Here is a 19,458-nt window from a genome sequence, read left to right as displayed (position 1 = left end):
TAGAATTGTACAGAGCTTCTTAAAAAGTTTACTCTGAACTCACACAAAAAACTTGAAGTCCTAGTTCTTCCCGAAACACCCTTGAAAATGTTCTCTGAAATACTTTGATGTTATCCCTAGAATTCTGATCTCCTCAAAATTGCTTTGAAAAAAAGTTCTCTTAATAGTTCTTCAAAGTTGCTTTATCTTGGAAATTTTGGATAGTCCAAGGATCATGATTTTTTTTTCAATGATTTTGATCATCGTAATTTTTTTCCGAATGGAGGAAGAAGGATGTTTTTTTCCGATCTGTCATCGAAATAAAGTTTTTCCCAGTTCTTCCCGGTTTCGTCGATTTCTCGGTTCACTGGGCATCCTGATTAAATGTAAACCAATATAAATTAATAAATAAAAACACTCATGAGTTATTTAACTACCACGATTTTTAACATTTATTTATGTTGATAATTATTGACAAAATCTAGGGGAAATGGGGCTTCGACGCTTCTTTACCTATTATCGTTAGGGGGTTCATAAAGTCTTAGAGTGTTAATTTGTATTATAAAACGATACTGTGGAATGTGATGCAGCTTCATGCAAAAAATCAGCGCTCCAGGACTTAATTTACCCTCTTGACAATAATAGATAAAGAAGTGCCAAAGCACTCATTTTCCCTATTATATAAAACAAAATACTTTATTGATAATACATAATATCAAATTCGTATCACTTGAAGCATTTACTAGGTTAAGCGTAGGAGTCGATTTACTGGGTTAAGCGTAGGAGTCGAAAGAACAACGTCTTCACGATAAGGAAGACCTCGTCCGATATTAAAGTGATGTTCCATTGATCCCAGATCTCCCGGCTTTACCGTATTTTTTTTGTGGACTTCTACAACATCATATTTCATGCAATTATTTAGGATTGAAAATGTTGAAATGGTTTGATAATAGTTAATTTAGAGCTTAACGGCAAAACAGTAGAAATTTATTTGTATTTTTGCTTCCTATTTAAATAACTAATATGTTTCTGATACGCTTTTTGATCCGTTAAGCAGTATTGGAGATTTTAACGCTTCAACAATTAATGTGCGCTAATTTTAATTTAAATAAGTGACATATTTTTTATTGCTTAAAATTTTACTACTTTAAAAAATAATTACTTATAGAGCATTTACATTAAAATATTATTTAAATGTCAAATGTCTTGAGAGTTCTGTAATTTTAGTGCCCAATGCAAAAAGCTTAAATGGAGAGTATTCGAATGAACCATTTTCGAATTGTGGGGACGGCCCCGGTGTAGTAGTTTACATCTCTGCCTCTCACGTTCAAATATCATCACCGGATAAATAAATTACCCTAGAGTGTTAAAGTGACTATACAAAAAAACAAAAAAAAAACCAAAAAAAGTTTTTGATTGTGACATGTATGTAAAAACATAAGAATACATCACTTTCTCACAAAACTTTCCACAAGCCTCACACGAGAATGAAACACTAGTGGAATTCAAGTAGCGCATCGTAAACTTTAACACTATTTTAAAACTACCACGGTCCATTTAAGTGTATCAACAAAGGTTTATACGTTTATGATACGCATTTGAATACCCTTACTATTATTATGCCCCCCCCCCCCCTCCTTTATGATGGCGTTCTTCTTTTGTAAGAGGTGGGACAATCGTCAACATCATCTTCATCAGCTTTTTCATCAAACTTCTATAAAATATGTAATAAACAAATAAAAACACATCGAATAAAAGTTTTAAGCAAAGGGGCTGTAGTGTGTAAATTCCCACTCGCAAATGACTTGTTTCAGATCATCTGTGGATTTTATAATATAAATTCATTGGAAAAAGAAAACATCACTCTGCATACCTCCTTGGACAACGTCCAGCACAGTTAAAAAATTCAAGCTTCAGTATTCCACCACACATTGACATTGCCACCATAGGACTTACTGATTGAGCGGTGAATTAAAGAAAAATAAAGCATCAGACTGACCTTGAGTTCAGTTGACTTTAAACAAAATTATAAGTTTAACAATTTTGATAATCGCTAACGTACTCGTGTGTGTTTTTGTTATTGAATCAATAACCGCCATAAATGTGTTGGGATGGCACCTCAGGAATCTGCATATGTGTGAATCCAATTTTTAAATCGGGCTCGGACACATCGGCTCAAAGAACACGTTACATCCAAATGCGCGCGCAGAATATATAATGCCAGAAAATTGACAATAAATTACTTCTGCTCAGCGTTCTTTCTTCTGTGGCACCGAACGAACGGATAAGAAGAACTCCGGAAGAATGGGATAGCGCTGCGGCTACAACAAAATATTTTGTCGAAAATAAAAGTAACACCGGTGTTCAGATAATAAACGGCAGCCGCGGGTGAGCTTGTGGTCGAGAAATGTATGCTATATAAAACGTATCGCATGAATAAAATAATTCGAAAACGCTGGTCAGAGAGATACAAACTGCTCTCCAGACGTATTTTTGAGTTCATATATAAGACATGTGAATTTGGGTTAGTTGGACATTTCTGTATTGACCAGACAGAGAGGAATTCGTTTATTTTTTGTGGGTAAGGAGTCCAAGAATTAGATTGTCTTTGTTCATTGTATTAGTCACACATTTTAAAGATACACTTTCCTGCGCTTCAACGATAGGCTGTTCATAAATCTTAAAGCCATTCATTTTTTTGCGGAGGATAACAAGATATCAATTTGTAGTAGTTAATGCATCATGTAGGTTTGATCTTTTACCTTTCTTCCCAGTTCGATGTGCGTTTTTAACGCTTCCTTCCGCAACACATTGCTTCTAATTGAAAGCCAAAACTGCCACTCTCACTTTCTCTAGAGAACCATCTTCTGCGGTTGTCACCAATACGGTTTCCTTTCTATTCTTCGCTTTTCTTTTTTATTTGAATTTGAATCCAATACTAATAAATTATCTCTTTTTTTCTTGCGTCGCCTTTTCCTCGGTTTTCTGTACGACGATTGCAATCGAATCATAAATCTTACAATTTTTTGCCTTCGATTCTCACTTTCTGCCCTCTTGTTGCTCGCTGGCGCTGATTTTCTTCGCGCGCCGTACAACTTGTGTCACACAACCGGAAGGGATTTACCAACCTGAAGACACATAATTAGGAAACACTTTCTATCTATTTTCACCGCGGGACTTCTTCTGGCACAATACAAAGCAGCTTGACGACTGTAGGAACTTAATCAGTTGTAATTCTTTGAGATTATTTCACGCTAATCACGGTCACGGGTTTCTTCCATTGAGGAAACCGACATGCACGGCAGTCGCGGTTTATTTAGATGCGAGACTTGAATAACGACATCAACTGTGACAGAGGCATACACGTTTTCACTGCATCAAATTACTTCACAAATACTCTTAGTTGTTATAGAAAAAATAAATAAATACTGATTTGATATGTGCAATATCAATAAGAAATAAAAATCCACACAATATACTTCACACTGCATATCGTACACTCGTCACCCGCGAAAAATAGCTATTTCCATTGTCGCGCGTGGCTTATTCGCTATGTCTTATTTACCCGAATGTCATGCAAATACTAAGCTTCTCTAATGAAAAATCCCTTGAAAAAACACAACTCGCAACAACCGGGCACACACTCTCCTCCCTTGCAAGTTGCGGAGGGTCGCTTTTCGACGAATACCGCGCGTATCGTACGAGCAGAACACAGTGCAACGAGCCAGTTAGACCGTGCCAAAGCAACAACACACATCAAACAATTCCGCACCGTTGATGTACCTTCTGCTGTTGCTGGCCTGTACGAAACCCCGACAAACGTTGGCCAGAGTGTGCCAATCCTCTACTGTACGTGTGTATAGATTCCGAGAGCATTGCGAGCGATCGACGAACGAATGAGTGAATGAAACTCTTCTCCAAGCTGATGCAGCCAACTGGGTGGAAAAATAGCAACAGCATAAGACAGAAAGGGAAAATGGCATAGAAATCCAAAGCGCAGCCCAGTAACATCAGTCAGTCAGGGTGAAGCAGCCTCGGGCAGGAGTTTGGAATGAAAACCAACGCATCCCAACCCAAACGGACGGGTCGAAAAACATGCTTACTTACTCGAAGGAGTGCCACTGAGTGTACATATCACGAGCTGAGTGTTTTGTATTTGTGTTGGTGAGCTTGTGTAAGTGAATCCACCCGATCACGTTTCGGAGCGATACAAGCAGGGAAGCATGCTTCTACGATGCTTTGTTGCCAAGTTTTTGCTCGGTCGACTAGATTAGGGCTACCAGTACTCTACAGCATTTTTGTAAATTGCTTTGAACTAATGGCTGGAGGAAAACGGTTGACGGAAAATAAAACCTAGCTAGCTAGCTAGCTTACAACAATTACTGGTGAACCGACATAAGCTGATGGTGAATTTGTTTGATATGCAAACAATGTGATGAATATGATACAAGACATATTGAAACTAAACAATTTGTGTTGGGCTAATCCAAACAATGATTATGATATTTGTGTCTGTATTTAAGTATGCATCTGTGTAAGTAGAAAGTACATATTGCAAAAAACGTTTATAAACACTTAATTTTGTTTGCCAAAAATTTATAAAATTTAAATAATCTCTTTCATATGATGTTCAATATAATTTGACCTTTATTTTTTTAAGCACGGTCTTTCAATCCTATGGGCGATTAAAAATTGGCCTCTCGCGGCTGTCTTAAAAAAAGGCTTGATGCACATTGCAAAACTTTGCACGGTTATTGAATTGAAATTTAAAAATTGCATAAATATAATTGTTTTGAAACTTAAACTTAACGCGAATTATGAAGAATATAGTCATTTCAAATATGTTAAATACATCTACCTTAATAAAACATTACCAGAAACGAACGATAACCCAAATTATTGAACTATTCCACAAATGGCTTCTATGATACCCCGAACACGTCGTTAAGCAAATTAACCATAACATTTGTATTAGGGTATACTATTAAATTTTACTTTATTATATTAGATTGTATAATATTATAATATATTATTTTATTGTGTTTTTTCACTTCAAGAACTTTTTTTTTAAATCTTTATTTTAGAGATTTTTTGCCGAAGGCTAGTTTATCTCTTATTCCTTAGTTAAACATCATTCACAGGACACATGGACAACGCAATATATTAATGGAACATATTGGCTGGTAGCCCTAGACTCGCGTTTCCCTTTATGATAAATTAATGTAAACAGACTATATTTTATTTTTGTGCAACCAGCGTGGCGCTCGCACACATTTACATAGGATGTTGTCTCTCAGTCACGTGTGAGAGTATATTCCCATGCAACCTTGGTACAAATGGGCGCCATCCCAGTCTGCGCTAGGTATCCGTGCGGCTGAGAACCATGCGCTCAAGCGATGTAACCCCACAACAGACAGTGAGACCCTGACACTCTGTTCTAGTTATCAATGGGTACTAGCGTCTGCGAAAAGGTGTGAATATATCGTTGTGTACTGAGCATAGCGGAGAACTCACAGAGGAAGTGAAAGATTTATGTTTTGTTTATGTACGAGATCATCATCATCGATCCAACCGAATGTAGAGCTGAGTTTGTATGAGTGAGTTTCTTCTGTAGTGGTTACCGCCGGCACCTTTCTACCGAATTTTTATTTATGGATACCCTAATAGATTCTGGTTGTATTCCTTGTACGATGTTCCTCATACCGTTTTATTTATTGTGAGAAAACGTATTCTTGCCCCGATGATGACATTCGATGGTGAATAATTTATTTCTGGATTGTTGTAGGTGTCTTTGGTAGCTCATTGCTTGTTGCTATTCTATCAAACGTGCATGATTGATTGTTTTACATTTTGTCATATGAGTATGACAATTTCAGGATTTTGTTGATTTCAACATACGCTTTTTTTTCGCAACTATTGGACAATGTGACCAACATAACTCATTGTGACAAGAATCCATCATTTACACATTTTTGCACATCAAACCTACACTGTAATTTTTGTCTTTTGCTACATTCAGTACATGAAACTAATGGCAGTTATAATATCAGTTCGTTCCATTATTAAATACATGGCAAAAAGTATAGCAACCAACACTTCTATTATAGTTTACCTACGCAAGAGCTAGGGAAATAAACCTACAGAACATGGTCGTTTTCCTCCCATCATTCATTTCGTCATTCGTCCATCACACTTTTTACATTTCATTTAGCTGCACATCAATCAAAATGCTGTGTTTCTTCCCCTACTTTTGCGAACAGCCCCGATGACGATGTTGTCGCTGAGACTGATGTAGCATAAAAAAATGTGCTATCTCTTTTACCCTCCAGTACCAAAGGCGACCAGCACGAGAGCGAATGTTGAGATATATGGATGTGTATGCGAGATACTTTGTTGAAAAGTTTCCCGGGTGACCGTCCATTTTGCTGAAAACGGTAGGTTCGTCATATTTGTGCTCTATTGGAAATCTTGATTTGAAAAATGTCATCACAAACTCCGTTATATGCAAAGTAACGCTTGTATAACGAAATATTTAGGAAATTAGTTGTCAGTTGCGACCACCCTACATGAAATTATTTTCAAGAGATGCTGAATTGGATCCATGCTTTTTTTAAGTAAGAAAAATCCTATGTATATAAATATTTGGAAGGTATTTTAAAATCCCATGGGTCAAGACCATTTAGCAGGTAGGCGATTTTCCCACTTCGATATGAAGCGGTTGCATCCCAACAAATACATTAAAATTACCTCAACACCAGACAGATTGAGACATTTTCAGTGGTTATACCTGCAAAGAAGAAAGATGAATTAATCACATGTGTTTCAAACGAGCCGACGAGATCTGGTCCTATGTAATCTGGTAATGATTAGCTGTAGATTGAAACATCAATTGCTAAGGTATCTTCTAGCCTTACGCGGGCGGGTCAAAGGCAGGTAGAAATAGCAGAAAACAATGATTTATCACATTTTTTTTCACTCCTACATCTAGCTTGGTCGTGGATAATCAGAACTGCAAACATTACAAATAATTCCATATTCATACTGCTGCTGTAAAAAGTCCTATTTACCTACACCGCTGAAGAGTGCAATGTTGAAACATGAGGTGCGTATCAGCGAAGCAGGACAAATAAATATGAAAATAAATAAATCAATTTTGAACGCGTACCATGTCCGCATGCTCTCACAAACATAGAGAACACTGGACGAACATTTTAATTTATTGTTATCATAATCGTAGAACGCAACTTCGATGAAGGGTTGCAACACATTCGCGTTCGTATGACAAATTACATCGATTGTTTGCTCTGAGAAGACAACTCATTTGGGAGAACTTCTACTGTTGTGAACATTTTTGGTCGGAGTTCGTCACGTCATATAAGCGTTAATCTTTTAGTACTATACAGTGTCATCAGTTTGGTGTTATATGAATAAATTATGTTTTTATTTTATTCGAAGCAAAAGTTTGATATTACGGGACTAAAAAATGTGATTAATATTTATTGATGTATTATTTTTAGTAAAGAGGACCATTTCAAAATATTGTACCACCTCTTCTTGTCGGTATTATAGAATTGTGCTGTGAAAGAGGCAGTATAACCTCCGAAAATAAACCAAAAAATTGAAATGCTCCAGTGAAACGTTCGTCTACTGATAGCGTTTGCATATGATTAAAAACTGCGCAAAGTTCATGAATATTCCGGAGCTCTGAGTCTGCTACACGCTAGTGTTACAAAAAACTTAAAATAATATGTTGAAAGATACTCTACTTGTTACTCGGTATTGGATACTTTTGTTTACGTTTTATCATTCGAATAAGCATCGATTTGCTTCAAGTAAATTTTATATTATTTCTTAATATTTAAGCACTGCTTCGATATTCCTCAACAAAAATGAGTGCTTAACTATCAGCACGATAACGATTCGCATCACTTTTAGGGATAACTGATCCATGGTTAGCGGATATTTTTTTCTTCATTTTACTTTTGTTTTCTCTGAATCGACAAACTTCACAAGGTAATTCATCATTCCGAGGATATCGATTGCTCTCCTGCAGACTCTATAATTTACAATATTTTATCAAAATCAACCTATCCGTGTGTGTATATTTAACTCTCGTGGTTTTCTGAGAACGGTTGGAATAAACTTTTTGTGCGATGGCAACGCCTGCGAGGATGAAGTCTGAAAGTCGGGTCTGATCTAGTCGACTAGCATTCGATTCCATGCTAGCAGTCATAAGGCCAGGTAACAACTATTTAATCGATACATTGGTCAAGCTATAACACGTGAACGAGATAAGTTTGATGCAAGAATCGAAGCGCGGAAAAGGTTTTTTTTGCTATCCTTTTTCGTCTGGTTCACCATCCATAAAGCTCGTCTCGTGAGCGACTGAGATGGAATTTTAAAGATAAATTATAGCCACGAAGTTCACTTTGCACCGAAGCCATTACTATAGTCCAACAAAGAAGCAATAAATCAATCAAAATTTTACGTTATATTGCAATATAATTAGTGCCCATGGGCTGTTATTTATTTTGTAGAGTAAGCGTCACTTCAAATCAGTACCTCAGCAACAGACTTTAGGATATGTATATAATCGGATTATTTGCAAGAAACTCTTTGCTTCTTCGCAGATGTTTTATTTTTTTTAGGCATGACACATCTCGCGTAACATTTTAAAACGGCACAAAAGCTTTTGTAAACAAAAGTTGCAAGGCCTTTACACGCGAACCAAAGTATGCCCACGCAAACTAACAACATTACTGGGTAGGGGAAATTCTTCCCTTTGGTTTGCGTTGGCGTTCGTCGGTTCACGTGGAAAGGGCCTTACAAGTTTTGTTTGCAAACGCTATTGAGTCGTTTTCAAATGTTACGCCTAACATCATCTAAGATAGATTATTTGTTATCTAGTTTATTTTTTTATGGAATGCTCAATCAAGTTAACTTTACGGAGCCGATAAATTCATTGTTTGTAACAAAATTCACTTAATTCTATGTCTTGTATGAATTGAGCTGAACACTCTTGGCTTACCCGAGGTTACAGCGGTACATTGTCGAAGAATATGATCAGGGGAGTAGCTTGGGGGTGGGGTTTCGTTGTCTCATCAAAGCGTTGTCGCCAGTACGAACGCTAGTGCGTTTCTAGATTTGTCTGGAGTTCGACCGGCTATCGTGACCTGTGCGTGACGATGAGACTCATTGAGACGGAATAACAAAACAAACAAAAACTAATAAAGAGACAAAAGGAATTGCATTTTCATACTAGACAATTGCAGATATAATTTGAAATATAAAAGACTTAGTAAGAGATGAGAAACAAGTAAGCTGATGCAACATCTTCTTCAATTAAGATGAGTTTTATTTTTTCGAATAATGTGCCAGTAATGTGTAATATTTTTGTCAGCTGTATCCAGTACTCTAGTCGCAGTTCGTTGTTTGCTTTTTACGGAAACGATTTATTTTTATTTTTATATCAAGTAGCTCAAATTAGCTGTTGATTAAATAAGCTTTTTCAGATGGTATAATCAATAAATAATTTTAAAATTTTTAAGTTTGTGCTGGAGTTCAACCATTAGCCAATAGCGCATTCGATATTTTTCAATAAATCATAGTACAAAAATGGCTTATCTAATCGAAATGACGTCTGAGACAAAGTTGCAGGAAACTAGATTGTCTTTTCAGAAAATAGATTCACACTGAAAAAAATCTAAATTTAATGATGGTGCAAAAAATAAAACGGATGTATCTTTTTCCTTGCCGAATGGACTTTAGTAAATCCAAGAACATATAAAAGATCCATACTTAGATTTCAATTCTGGAATCATTTTTGAATAGCTCCTATATCCATTTATCGATTAACTTAATTCGCTCTCTAACACGAGCTGATTTGCAGTATTACTGTCTAAAGTCAAAAGTTCAAAGATTAAATTCAAGATCGCACGTATCGTGATTGTGAAAATACCGCTCTGGTCACAGTAAAAAGCGAATCAAGTTTTTCGATTTTTTGATCGGCTAATATACATGGGACCTATTAAAAAAGTAATTGAGAACTGAGCAAAATTTTTGCTTATTGGGTTTACTTTGCCTCAAAAAATGTCAGTTTTAAAAAAGATATACAAAAGAGGTGTTTTACTAAAATTGCACATGCTTCACATAGATTCTGTCAAGCAAACTCAAAATCATACCGATAAGTCTTAGATGCTTGACCAACCATCAGCTATGTTTTTAGAAAATTTCATGCACATCCGGAAAATTTAAAGCTCTACTTTTCTCCGGTAGTGTAGATTTAAGATTTTTCAAATTAACTCAATTTTCTCAGAAATTACTATTTTGACCAAAGACTATATTATCGATTTTAGTTCAACAAGCACTAGTTTGTAGTTATTCAGGTGTCAAGTGTGAAATATAAACTTCATACATCTGGTTCCTCAGATATTTTCGGAACATTGTCTGATAAGTTTGGTACTTTGATGGACTGAAAACCAGCCAAAACCCATCATGTGATACTAAATCACATGTTAATGTAAAAAAAACCATTGTATATCATAAGGAGTGCCAAGGAATACATTGATCAATTCCGGGCTTTTTACAAAAGGCCCCTGAAGAAGCGGCCATGGGTCCCCACTTCAAGAATCATGTATCCCTGCTGGATGAAATGTTTCTATTGATTTCTTTGTAAATTAATATTCAAAGTTGCACCCTGCCAAAAATTTGCCAGAACACAAACAAAAATGTACAACTACTGTTCATAGATTTTTAATAGAGATATTTAAAAATATCTACAAAATTCATTTGATTTTGATGTGAGCTCAATCTTCGTATGCACATAAAGAATGACGTTAACAAGCGCAAAACCAAACTAATTTGCCTTTAAACTTAAATTTGTAAATTTTTTTGGTTGCAAGCAGAGGTGGTCACTACTAAATTGTATGTGGGAAACTAATGACATGACATTTTTCCTTAAATCATTTTGATGACATTGACATAAGGGGGTGTACACATTCCACGTAACAAGAAGAAGAGGCGCGCAGCGGACAAGGTGAATCGACCAAGTAGAAGACGACTTGCGGACCCTTACGAGGCTGGCAACGCGTGGCCATTGTACGAGTAGAGTGGAGACTTCTTCGGTTAGCAGAGGCCATCAACGCCTTAGCTTATTGGTAAGGTACGTACATTTGAGAGGTTTTAGGGCCAGAAAAACTGTTCACTAATTTGAATATTGATACAAAATAAAATACTAAACCCTGATTATACTTCTCTTCTTCTTCTTCTAGTTTTTTTTTCACGGTTTTGTAGTGAGCGTTTTTTTGGTTCTCAACTTAGTGTTCTAGATGCAAAATTTCCAACATGAAAAAAATACACGACCTGACCGGGGAATCGAACCCGCCGCCTCCGGCTTGGTAATACCGTGCCTTTTCTCACTAGAATATCTGAAGCCCCACCTTTATACACCTACCACTGTCAAACATGTAACTGGTTGTTCACCCTTGTGAAAAAAAAACTCCGAAAGCATTATATGAAATGAGTCGCTTTCACTTCTCTGTTGACTAAATCTTTTTGTTTTCATCTCTCACTCTAGTTGGTTCATTTTAAGGGGGAAACATTTTTCCGTAAGGATGATGGTCTCTTTGAAGGGAGGGACAATCCATCGTACGAGGACCTGTGTTTGCGCAACCGTAGGGATGCGGAAGCTCATCAATCTATCTCTGATAGACGTTTGGGTTACATCCTTAAATTTTCGTTTCATTTTCTGGGCTCCTAACGATTTATCCTGGCGGCCCTTTCTCCGAATGACGTTACTATTTGGCGTTAATTGTATTAAGCTTTGTTGAATTTCCCATTTGTGGCTAACGAATTTTGCGACAATGGTTCAATATTTAGGCAAATGAACTTCAATGTAACACGTGAATGCTATCAGTATTTGAGATTCTATCTATAAACCAAACCAAAAGTGGAAAATGTACAATATGAAATCCACTGGTGATATCATAAATCATTAAAATTCGCCAGGACACGGTTATTGTGTCAGATCCCTAAAAACTTTGATTTGTTTTTTTTTTTGTATAGTTGCTATAGTTTGATGTTGACGTTGAAAAAATCTATAAGTTAAAGTTGAACTGCACAGAAATACGGGTATGGTACTTTTTTTCCGTCTATGCCTAGGCTATATGAGCACATGGCACTCTCCAGTCAGCAAGCACCGTGACAGAATAATGAAATACTATGAACATAAAAAAATGAACGACAAACCCATGACACATTTTGCTGACACAGAATGTGCTTCATATAATGAGAATGGAACCAACAATATCCAACTGAGGAAGAGAGGCACAAAAATCATCAATATAAAATAATTGCAAAAGTTTGGTTGGGAAAAAAGCAGTATGGGTGAACATCAAGTAATGAAAAGCGGTATTTTCCCCTGCCGGTGCAATCGATTGTATTGGTATATAGCCGGGGAAAATCAGAAAGGGCTGAATAATTGAAATTTTCACTCCAATTCGCACGTGCGAAACGTCCAGTTGCACCGGGTAAAATTGGATACTGTTTCGGAGTCAATTTCTGGCAAGACAAGCGTGTTAAAAGTGAATTTCCAACTGTCAGCATAATTTGTATCGGAGTATTTACGGAGCCCAAAGCATTCAAACTGTAGAAAATTACTAGATTATTTATAGACTTTCTTTCAATATTAAAAACGATAGTTTGCACTATATATGGTGTAGTTAAATGGGATATGGACCAAGTTGAAATATGTTCTTCTTATAGGCTTTTACGCTTCTTTTGCGAGCGTTTCGCTGCTGTTAACTTGGAAGATGTTCTGGAAGCACTTACAAAGATGTAAATTAAGAGCTTTCTATGCCAACCATTGAGTTAGTTTATATTTATTGTGTGGCAAGCACAATTATTCTCTATGCCCAGGGAAGTCAATACAATTTCCAAGGCAAAAGAGTTCCTCGACCTGACTGGGAATCGAACCTACTCAGAAAAAAAAAATTGAATTTAACTGCTGATGTAAACATCGATGCACGCAAACATTCATACATGTAAACTTCATTTTCACCTAAACTAAATAGCAACTTGTAAGAAATATTGCTTACAAATATGAATGTTTGCATACAATATTTGTAATATTTCTTGAAATCACGATCTAAAATGTAAAAATTTTAGATCTATGACGCTTCATTTATGTGCATCTTTGTAACATAAGCTTACACGACTTTTACAAACGGCGCCGGTGGTGTAGTGGTAAGCGTGATTACTTCTCACCCCAGCAGGCCTGGGTTCAATACCAGTCGGCGCCGCCGGGATGTTCTGAGGCATAACATCTCTGATCACGCCTTCCTTCGGATGGGAAGTAAAGCCGTTGGTCCCCGGTTCATGAGTTGATGGGTCGATAGGTAGGGTCCAGGTGTGGGAGCTGCCTTCCTGGCACGTCGGTAGCATTGGTGCTCAGCACGGAAAACAAGATCGACGGAAAAAACAAACCAAAGGAAGAAAAAAAAAACGACTTTTCCAAACTGTGCAGCCTCCGGCTTGGAAATACCATACATTTTTTTAAAATTACGTTCATAAAAATGTGTTCATAGCATTCTACTTGCCTACACCGTTTGAAAAACCCATCTAAATTTTTGCGATATATAGCGCACACGTTGTTAACGCTGTATTTGCCATAAGTTTACACAACATTTCATGTAAATTTGTGCGCTACAACGTATAAATCTGCAATGTTGTTTACAAGCTTGCAAACAATTTCGTTGTTTATGCCAACTATGGTTCAAAATTGAACGAGGGGAGATTTTACGCGATGGTCAAACTTGAGATTTTTTTATTTGTGTACCGGAACACAGTGAACACATTATTATTGACAGAATTTCAGTTTTAAATGAAAAAAAAAGCTGCTAATGAATTTTCAAAAATCAATGACGTCCCTTTTCCCCTTAAAGGCCGATTGCTCAAATTTTACTGTACTTGTTTTTTTTTAAATCCTATCACGTTTCAAAAGAACAAACTTTAATGGGGCTGTTTATAAACTATGCACACCGACAATGAGAGGTTCTGCCTCCCCCCTCAAGTAGACAATCGATCATGTATATATATTTTTTTTAATTTGTATGGACCGTTCGAAAAAGTAGTGTAATGTTATGATGCACATAAATGGAGCGTCATATATTATAAAAGTTTACATTGCAGATCGTTTAAATTTATTAGACTTTCCATGAAATAATCGAAATATTTCATTGTATTCGTCCATCTTTGTAGCAACATTTCTTACAAGTTGCTAGTTTCATAAAAAGGTAGTTTACATGCACGTAAAAAGATGTTCACATCACCAGTAGAAGTCTGATCTTTTTGCTGTGCACTTGCCCTCCCCTCCCCTCAATAAAGTGTCTACGTAGTTTTTGAACAGCCCCTGATTTGATGAAGATGTCATAATTAAATGAAAGTAATATGTCATTACTGTGAGCAGAGTTTACATGTAGTCTGGTGATGAAGGAAACGCATTATTTATTTTCTTGTCATTATATGGGTGGCGAAAGACTGGTTGAAAATAATTAGCTATTCAGTGAGGTACTGCTAAAATTTCTCATGAACAACTGTTTTGTACGACATTCCAAAGCATTATCTCTTTATTCAAACCAACGTTAGTCGCTTTCATCGCATAATTTTGTAGATGGTATGGGATGGCTATTGAAATATCTATATTCAACATCGTCACTATGCGTGGGTACCAAATAGCGTATTGGTCAACGGTAGCAGCAGGAGCTTGCCCGAAGCTTGTCAATATCAGCTAGATATAGGATGAAATAATGTTCAAACACCCTTCGGCTGAACCATTGGCGCGCTCTCTAACACCCTAGATTCATCTAAACGTCCATGTATCATCGGCTGACGGCGACAACAATAACGACGGATGCATGCATTCCCTTCGAACAGGCCACAGAGCATCGGTACCGATGGAGCGGTAGAATGCAAAAATCGTGTGTAATATCCTGCTGGAAAACAGATAAATTGAATTTCAATTCAATTTCATTGATGAAATCTGTATTTCTGCGAATAACACGTGAACACTTTCCATGTTGTCCGGCTACGGAAGGGCACTGAAATCCGGTTCACTGTGATGATAGTGGTTTGCGTTTTGTTTAGGGGATACATGGCACGGTCAGCAGTATTGGGAAGAAAGTTTCACAGCCTGTGGAATGTCGCTTACCATGCTACCCCATTATCTTTTTGTGTGTGACCGAAATGTATGTTTTTTTTTATATATATATTTGTTTTATATATAAATATAAATACGTAAATATGTTTTAAATATCACAGTTGTTCAGCAATTGTAATTGATTAGCTATGTTTTAATGTGCTACGTTCGTATTACCTTCGTACCTCCTTTCCGAGTTGTAAGTTTTGATACTCTAGTAGTGTGATTTATGAAATAGGTATGAACTTATTGAATCATACCTTGACAACATACGCTAGGGTGGACTTTTATCCGTCTCGCACCAACTATTGTAAACTGACTGTATTTGTTAAGACCACCACTAAGTCATCTGGTCAATTGGAGCAAATTGATTACTCAACATCACTTAAAAAAAGCGTTCACATCGTTGCTACAGAGAACTGCGTTGAGCCACTTCTACGTATTCGGTTCGCGACCCGTTTCGATGCCGGTTTGCTGGTGTGTACTGATATAAAAATTCTCACAATAAATTTAATTTTCTTATACTCTGCGCTCTGCTCGCGTGAGCGAGCCTGTTTCCAATTTATTCCCGACATACGTCACTATGTCCAGCTGAAGGAGGGTACATGAAAGTGAGTTTTTGCTCTGTGCATTTTTTCTGTATTGTGCGGAGTGTGGCTGTCCCCTTTCCTTCTCCAGTTTTCGTTCGCTTGCATAATTCAACTGTTAGCTGATGTTTTTTTTTTTCGTTTTGTTACAAGCAATAAGCATTATTATGTGCGGTATATCAGCTGGTTAAATTGTCGTCATTTTAAAATGAATAATATGCTGCACATTGCAACAACTTCCTCATGCAATGATAATCAATGAAGATGGTTAAGAGTTTACCACTTCACTTGGTGTGTGTGTGTGTGTGTGTGTGTGTGTACAAGGTTGGTCTTACCAAACATTTGAGAAGAATAATACTGAATCTAAGTTGAGCACCCTGTCGAAAGTGATTCATTTTTCATTTCATCAAAACAATGCAGCTTGGATGGTTGGCTGCAATGAGTGGACGATGTAACATTGGTAGTATATTCCTGGTGCTCCTTGGATATTTTTTTGTTCATATGGAAATTTGACCGTTCTCTTTTTTTACTCGTATGGAAGTAGACGAAGTCTAGTGACCATTGCTCATAGTCACGAAGTAATTGATATCATGGAATGTTCACAGAAAGCCCACAAGCAAAAGTTAGTTGGAGCAAAGTCCGTAAACCGTGATATACGAATACATATGTGGAGAACAAGTGTTACACTTCGGCATCGTAGCAGTGGTTCATGCTCGTGGTATGCAAAAATGTAATGGAATCTAGGAAACGTAGATGCAACCAAATCGCAAAAACTGCCAACCTGACCGTGCACTTTGTTTGTCCTGAGAGCCATAAATCAAATGCATCAACCCTGGTTTTAGACTACGGCTGACAACTATTCAAATAGTGTTTTTGAGTAGGGGTGATGTGTATATGTGGGTGGTTGTTAATATGAATTATTGCTTGCAGGTTCCGAGTTTTTTTTTTCACATACTCATCCTTTTGCTTTAGCTCGGAGAACTCGCTCTCTGCTGAAAACTTCACGGGTAATCCTTGGAGAAATTCACGACAGGATGTTTGATCAAACTGCGACTTCCTGTTGGACAGAGCAGGGCGTCTAGCCATTCCGGTTTTGCTCATAATCACTAAACGAGAATGATCCATATGCTTTATCTTCATTTGTTCCGTGGACTGGGAATACGCTCTACAGTGGTTGAGCACGATGTAATCTCTTAATGCACCTCTTGTGCTGCCTAGTGGAGCAGAGGCCAACACAAAACTGTCATATTTTATCCGTTTCAGGAGATGATTCATGAATTCCTATATCCTTCCGCTACGAAATTATTTATTTATAATGTGTAAACGCGTCACAAACGCAGCTAGTCTGAAGTCACGCTGCACACAGAGCGAGCATGAGCCATTTATATTGTCATTATACCGTCGTTGGCTTTTGGCGTTGCTACGATTCCGCAACTCTCCAGCTGTGATATGCTCCTCTGGGTTGATTTACCGAATGCAAACAATGGGTTTATTTCTTGATTTGGGGTTTACCCATACTTTTAGATTCTAAAGTTTGAAGCTGTGAATTAAAATGTTAAAGCATCGTCAATTGCTCCCAATTATTTATTTTAGTGATCAACCGCTTTAGAATCATGCATTATTATTTTTTTAATTATGCTGCGAGAAGAGGGGATAATGGTGTATTTGAAGAAGTTGTACATCTTTATGTCAATCTTCAATTTTACCTTTGAAATAAAACTTTACGTTCACTGCAACCAATGCATGAATTATAAAATTGTGTGACAACCAAAATGATACTCTACACACTAAGATTTTGTTTCCGTGTTCGGTACATTTTACCGAAATCAGAACAGCTGAACGTTCGGTAGAACTTTGATTCTCATTTTAAATGCTATTGAATTTGAAATTAATATCAAAACATGTTCAACCTTGTTTAAATGATAAAATCTTGTCATTTTAGTGGATATTTAGTTTCAAAGTAGCTGAAAAGCAATTGAATTGAATTGCATAAATTTTACCGAAAAGTTCAACTGTTCAGATTTCGGTTAAAAATTACCGAAGTCGGCGATAATTTCTAAGTGTGTATGCCCAAGGAAGTTGGGAAAATTTCCTACCCTAAAGATTTACTTGACTGAACCGAGAATCGAACTAGCCGCCACTGACCTTGTAGTACCGTGCTTTTACTGACTAGGCTAGGCGGCTATCGAAGGCCTCAGAATTGTTCCAAATAAACAAATAAATTTTGTGGTAAAATAAATTAATCGATATATTGATATATTCTTCTTCTTAGCTTTTCAAGCTTATTGCTAATCGCATATTAGCTAATTGCGTGCTCTCAACTTAGTGTTCTAGATGCACTTCCACAGTTATTAATTGAGAGCTTTCGATGCCTGTACCATTTTGCATTAGTACAATTGTTTGGCAAGTACAATCATACCCCATGCCCAGGGAAGTCAAGAAATTTTCCAACCCGAAAACCAGTCCGGGAATCGAACTCAGCCACCTCCAGCATGGTCTTGCTTTGTAGCTGAGTTTTTACCGACTGAGCAAAGCGAGGCCCAGGTAATCATCATCATCATCATAAAACTACAAGGGACAGTCCTATGGGACTGTACGCAATGGCGACGTAGTACTAAGTGGTCTTATAGTATATAATAAATCTTACTTGTTAACTGCAGCAGGAGCTTTTGTTTTGTGTAGAAAAAGGAATTTGAGTAGTAGTAGTAAAATTATGTTTATTTCTGTTGATTATGATAGTACATTCATTTATCATATTAAATGATTAGCCTATCTGGCTCTTCATCTTTGTTTAATTTGATATTCTAATTTAATATTTGCGTTTTTCAACTAGTTTACAGAATACCCCTTTGGGGGTGATAACCTACCTAACTACGAGTATAACTTAGCCTAACGTGCTAGATCACGTATGATCTGATGATTTGATCTCAGACAGGTGTCTCTGAACCTTTCCAGGATGAATACTCTCCGTTCTTCTAATGTCTGAATTCCAGCCAGGAGGTGGATCTCAGAATTTCTAGTCCGCGGGGGACTGTTTAGGACCATCCTAAGGATCTTGTTTTGGATCCTTTGGAGTTTGAGGTGATGGCATTTTGCGCAAGTCTCAAAGATTGGCATACCATACTCGATTACAGGAAGGATGATTTGTTTGTAGACAGCAAGCTTATTTTTCAGGGACAGGGTTGACTTCCTGTTGATAAGTGGATACAACGATCTTATCAAGATGTTGCACTTGGTTTTCGTTTTGTCAACGTGCTCCCTGAAAAGAAGCTTGCTGTCTAGTGTTATCCCGAGGTACACGACCTCTTTGGACCATTTCACCACTGTGCCGTTCAGGCAGATCTTGTTATTCTCCGACGGAACAAGTCTGGGAGATTTAGAGTGTGGAAAGATAATGACCTGGGTCTTTGCCGCGTTGATACGGATCTTCCAGCTGTTGAAGTATTCAGACAGGACGTCTAGGCCTCTCTGAAGTTTGGCAGTCAGAGCTCCGATGACCCTACCCTTGTGGACGATGGATGTGTCATCTGCGAACAGAGACAACGATCCACCATCAGGGAGAGCCGGCATATCGGAGGTGAACAGGTTGAATAGGATGGGGCCAAGGATGCTTCCTTGTGGAACCCCGGCACCGATGTTGAAAGCATCCCATGTGATGCCATTCAGAGGGACTCGGAACGTCCTGTCTGATAGATAGTT

The 19,458-nt window shown here is 37.3% G+C and overlaps 1 protein-coding gene across 4 annotated transcripts in view; it reads right to left on the bottom strand.

Moving 5' to 3' along the window:
• Window positions 1-19,458, bottom strand: part of Antp (Antennapedia) — a 118,216-nt gene that overhangs the window by 58,196 nt on the left and 40,562 nt on the right. Inside the window, exon 1 of one of the 4 annotated variants that reach the window (XM_065237388.1) lies at window positions 2,742-3,771. The exons of the other annotated variants lie outside the window; for them this stretch is intronic. The gene's annotated coding sequence lies outside the window, so the exon portion shown is untranslated. Of the gene's footprint in view, window positions 1-2,741; window positions 3,772-19,458 lie in introns of those variants that run through there. 4 annotated transcript variants of the gene reach the window in all.

Source organism: Ochlerotatus camptorhynchus, unplaced genomic scaffold (assembly GCF_037179485.1).
Source record: "Ochlerotatus camptorhynchus isolate MF236.1 unplaced genomic scaffold, CSIRO-AGI_Acam_v1.1 ptg000614l, whole genome shotgun sequence".
NCBI lineage: Eukaryota > Metazoa > Arthropoda > Insecta > Diptera > Culicidae > Ochlerotatus > Ochlerotatus camptorhynchus.
This window is presented reverse-complemented; position numbering and strand designations above follow the sequence as displayed.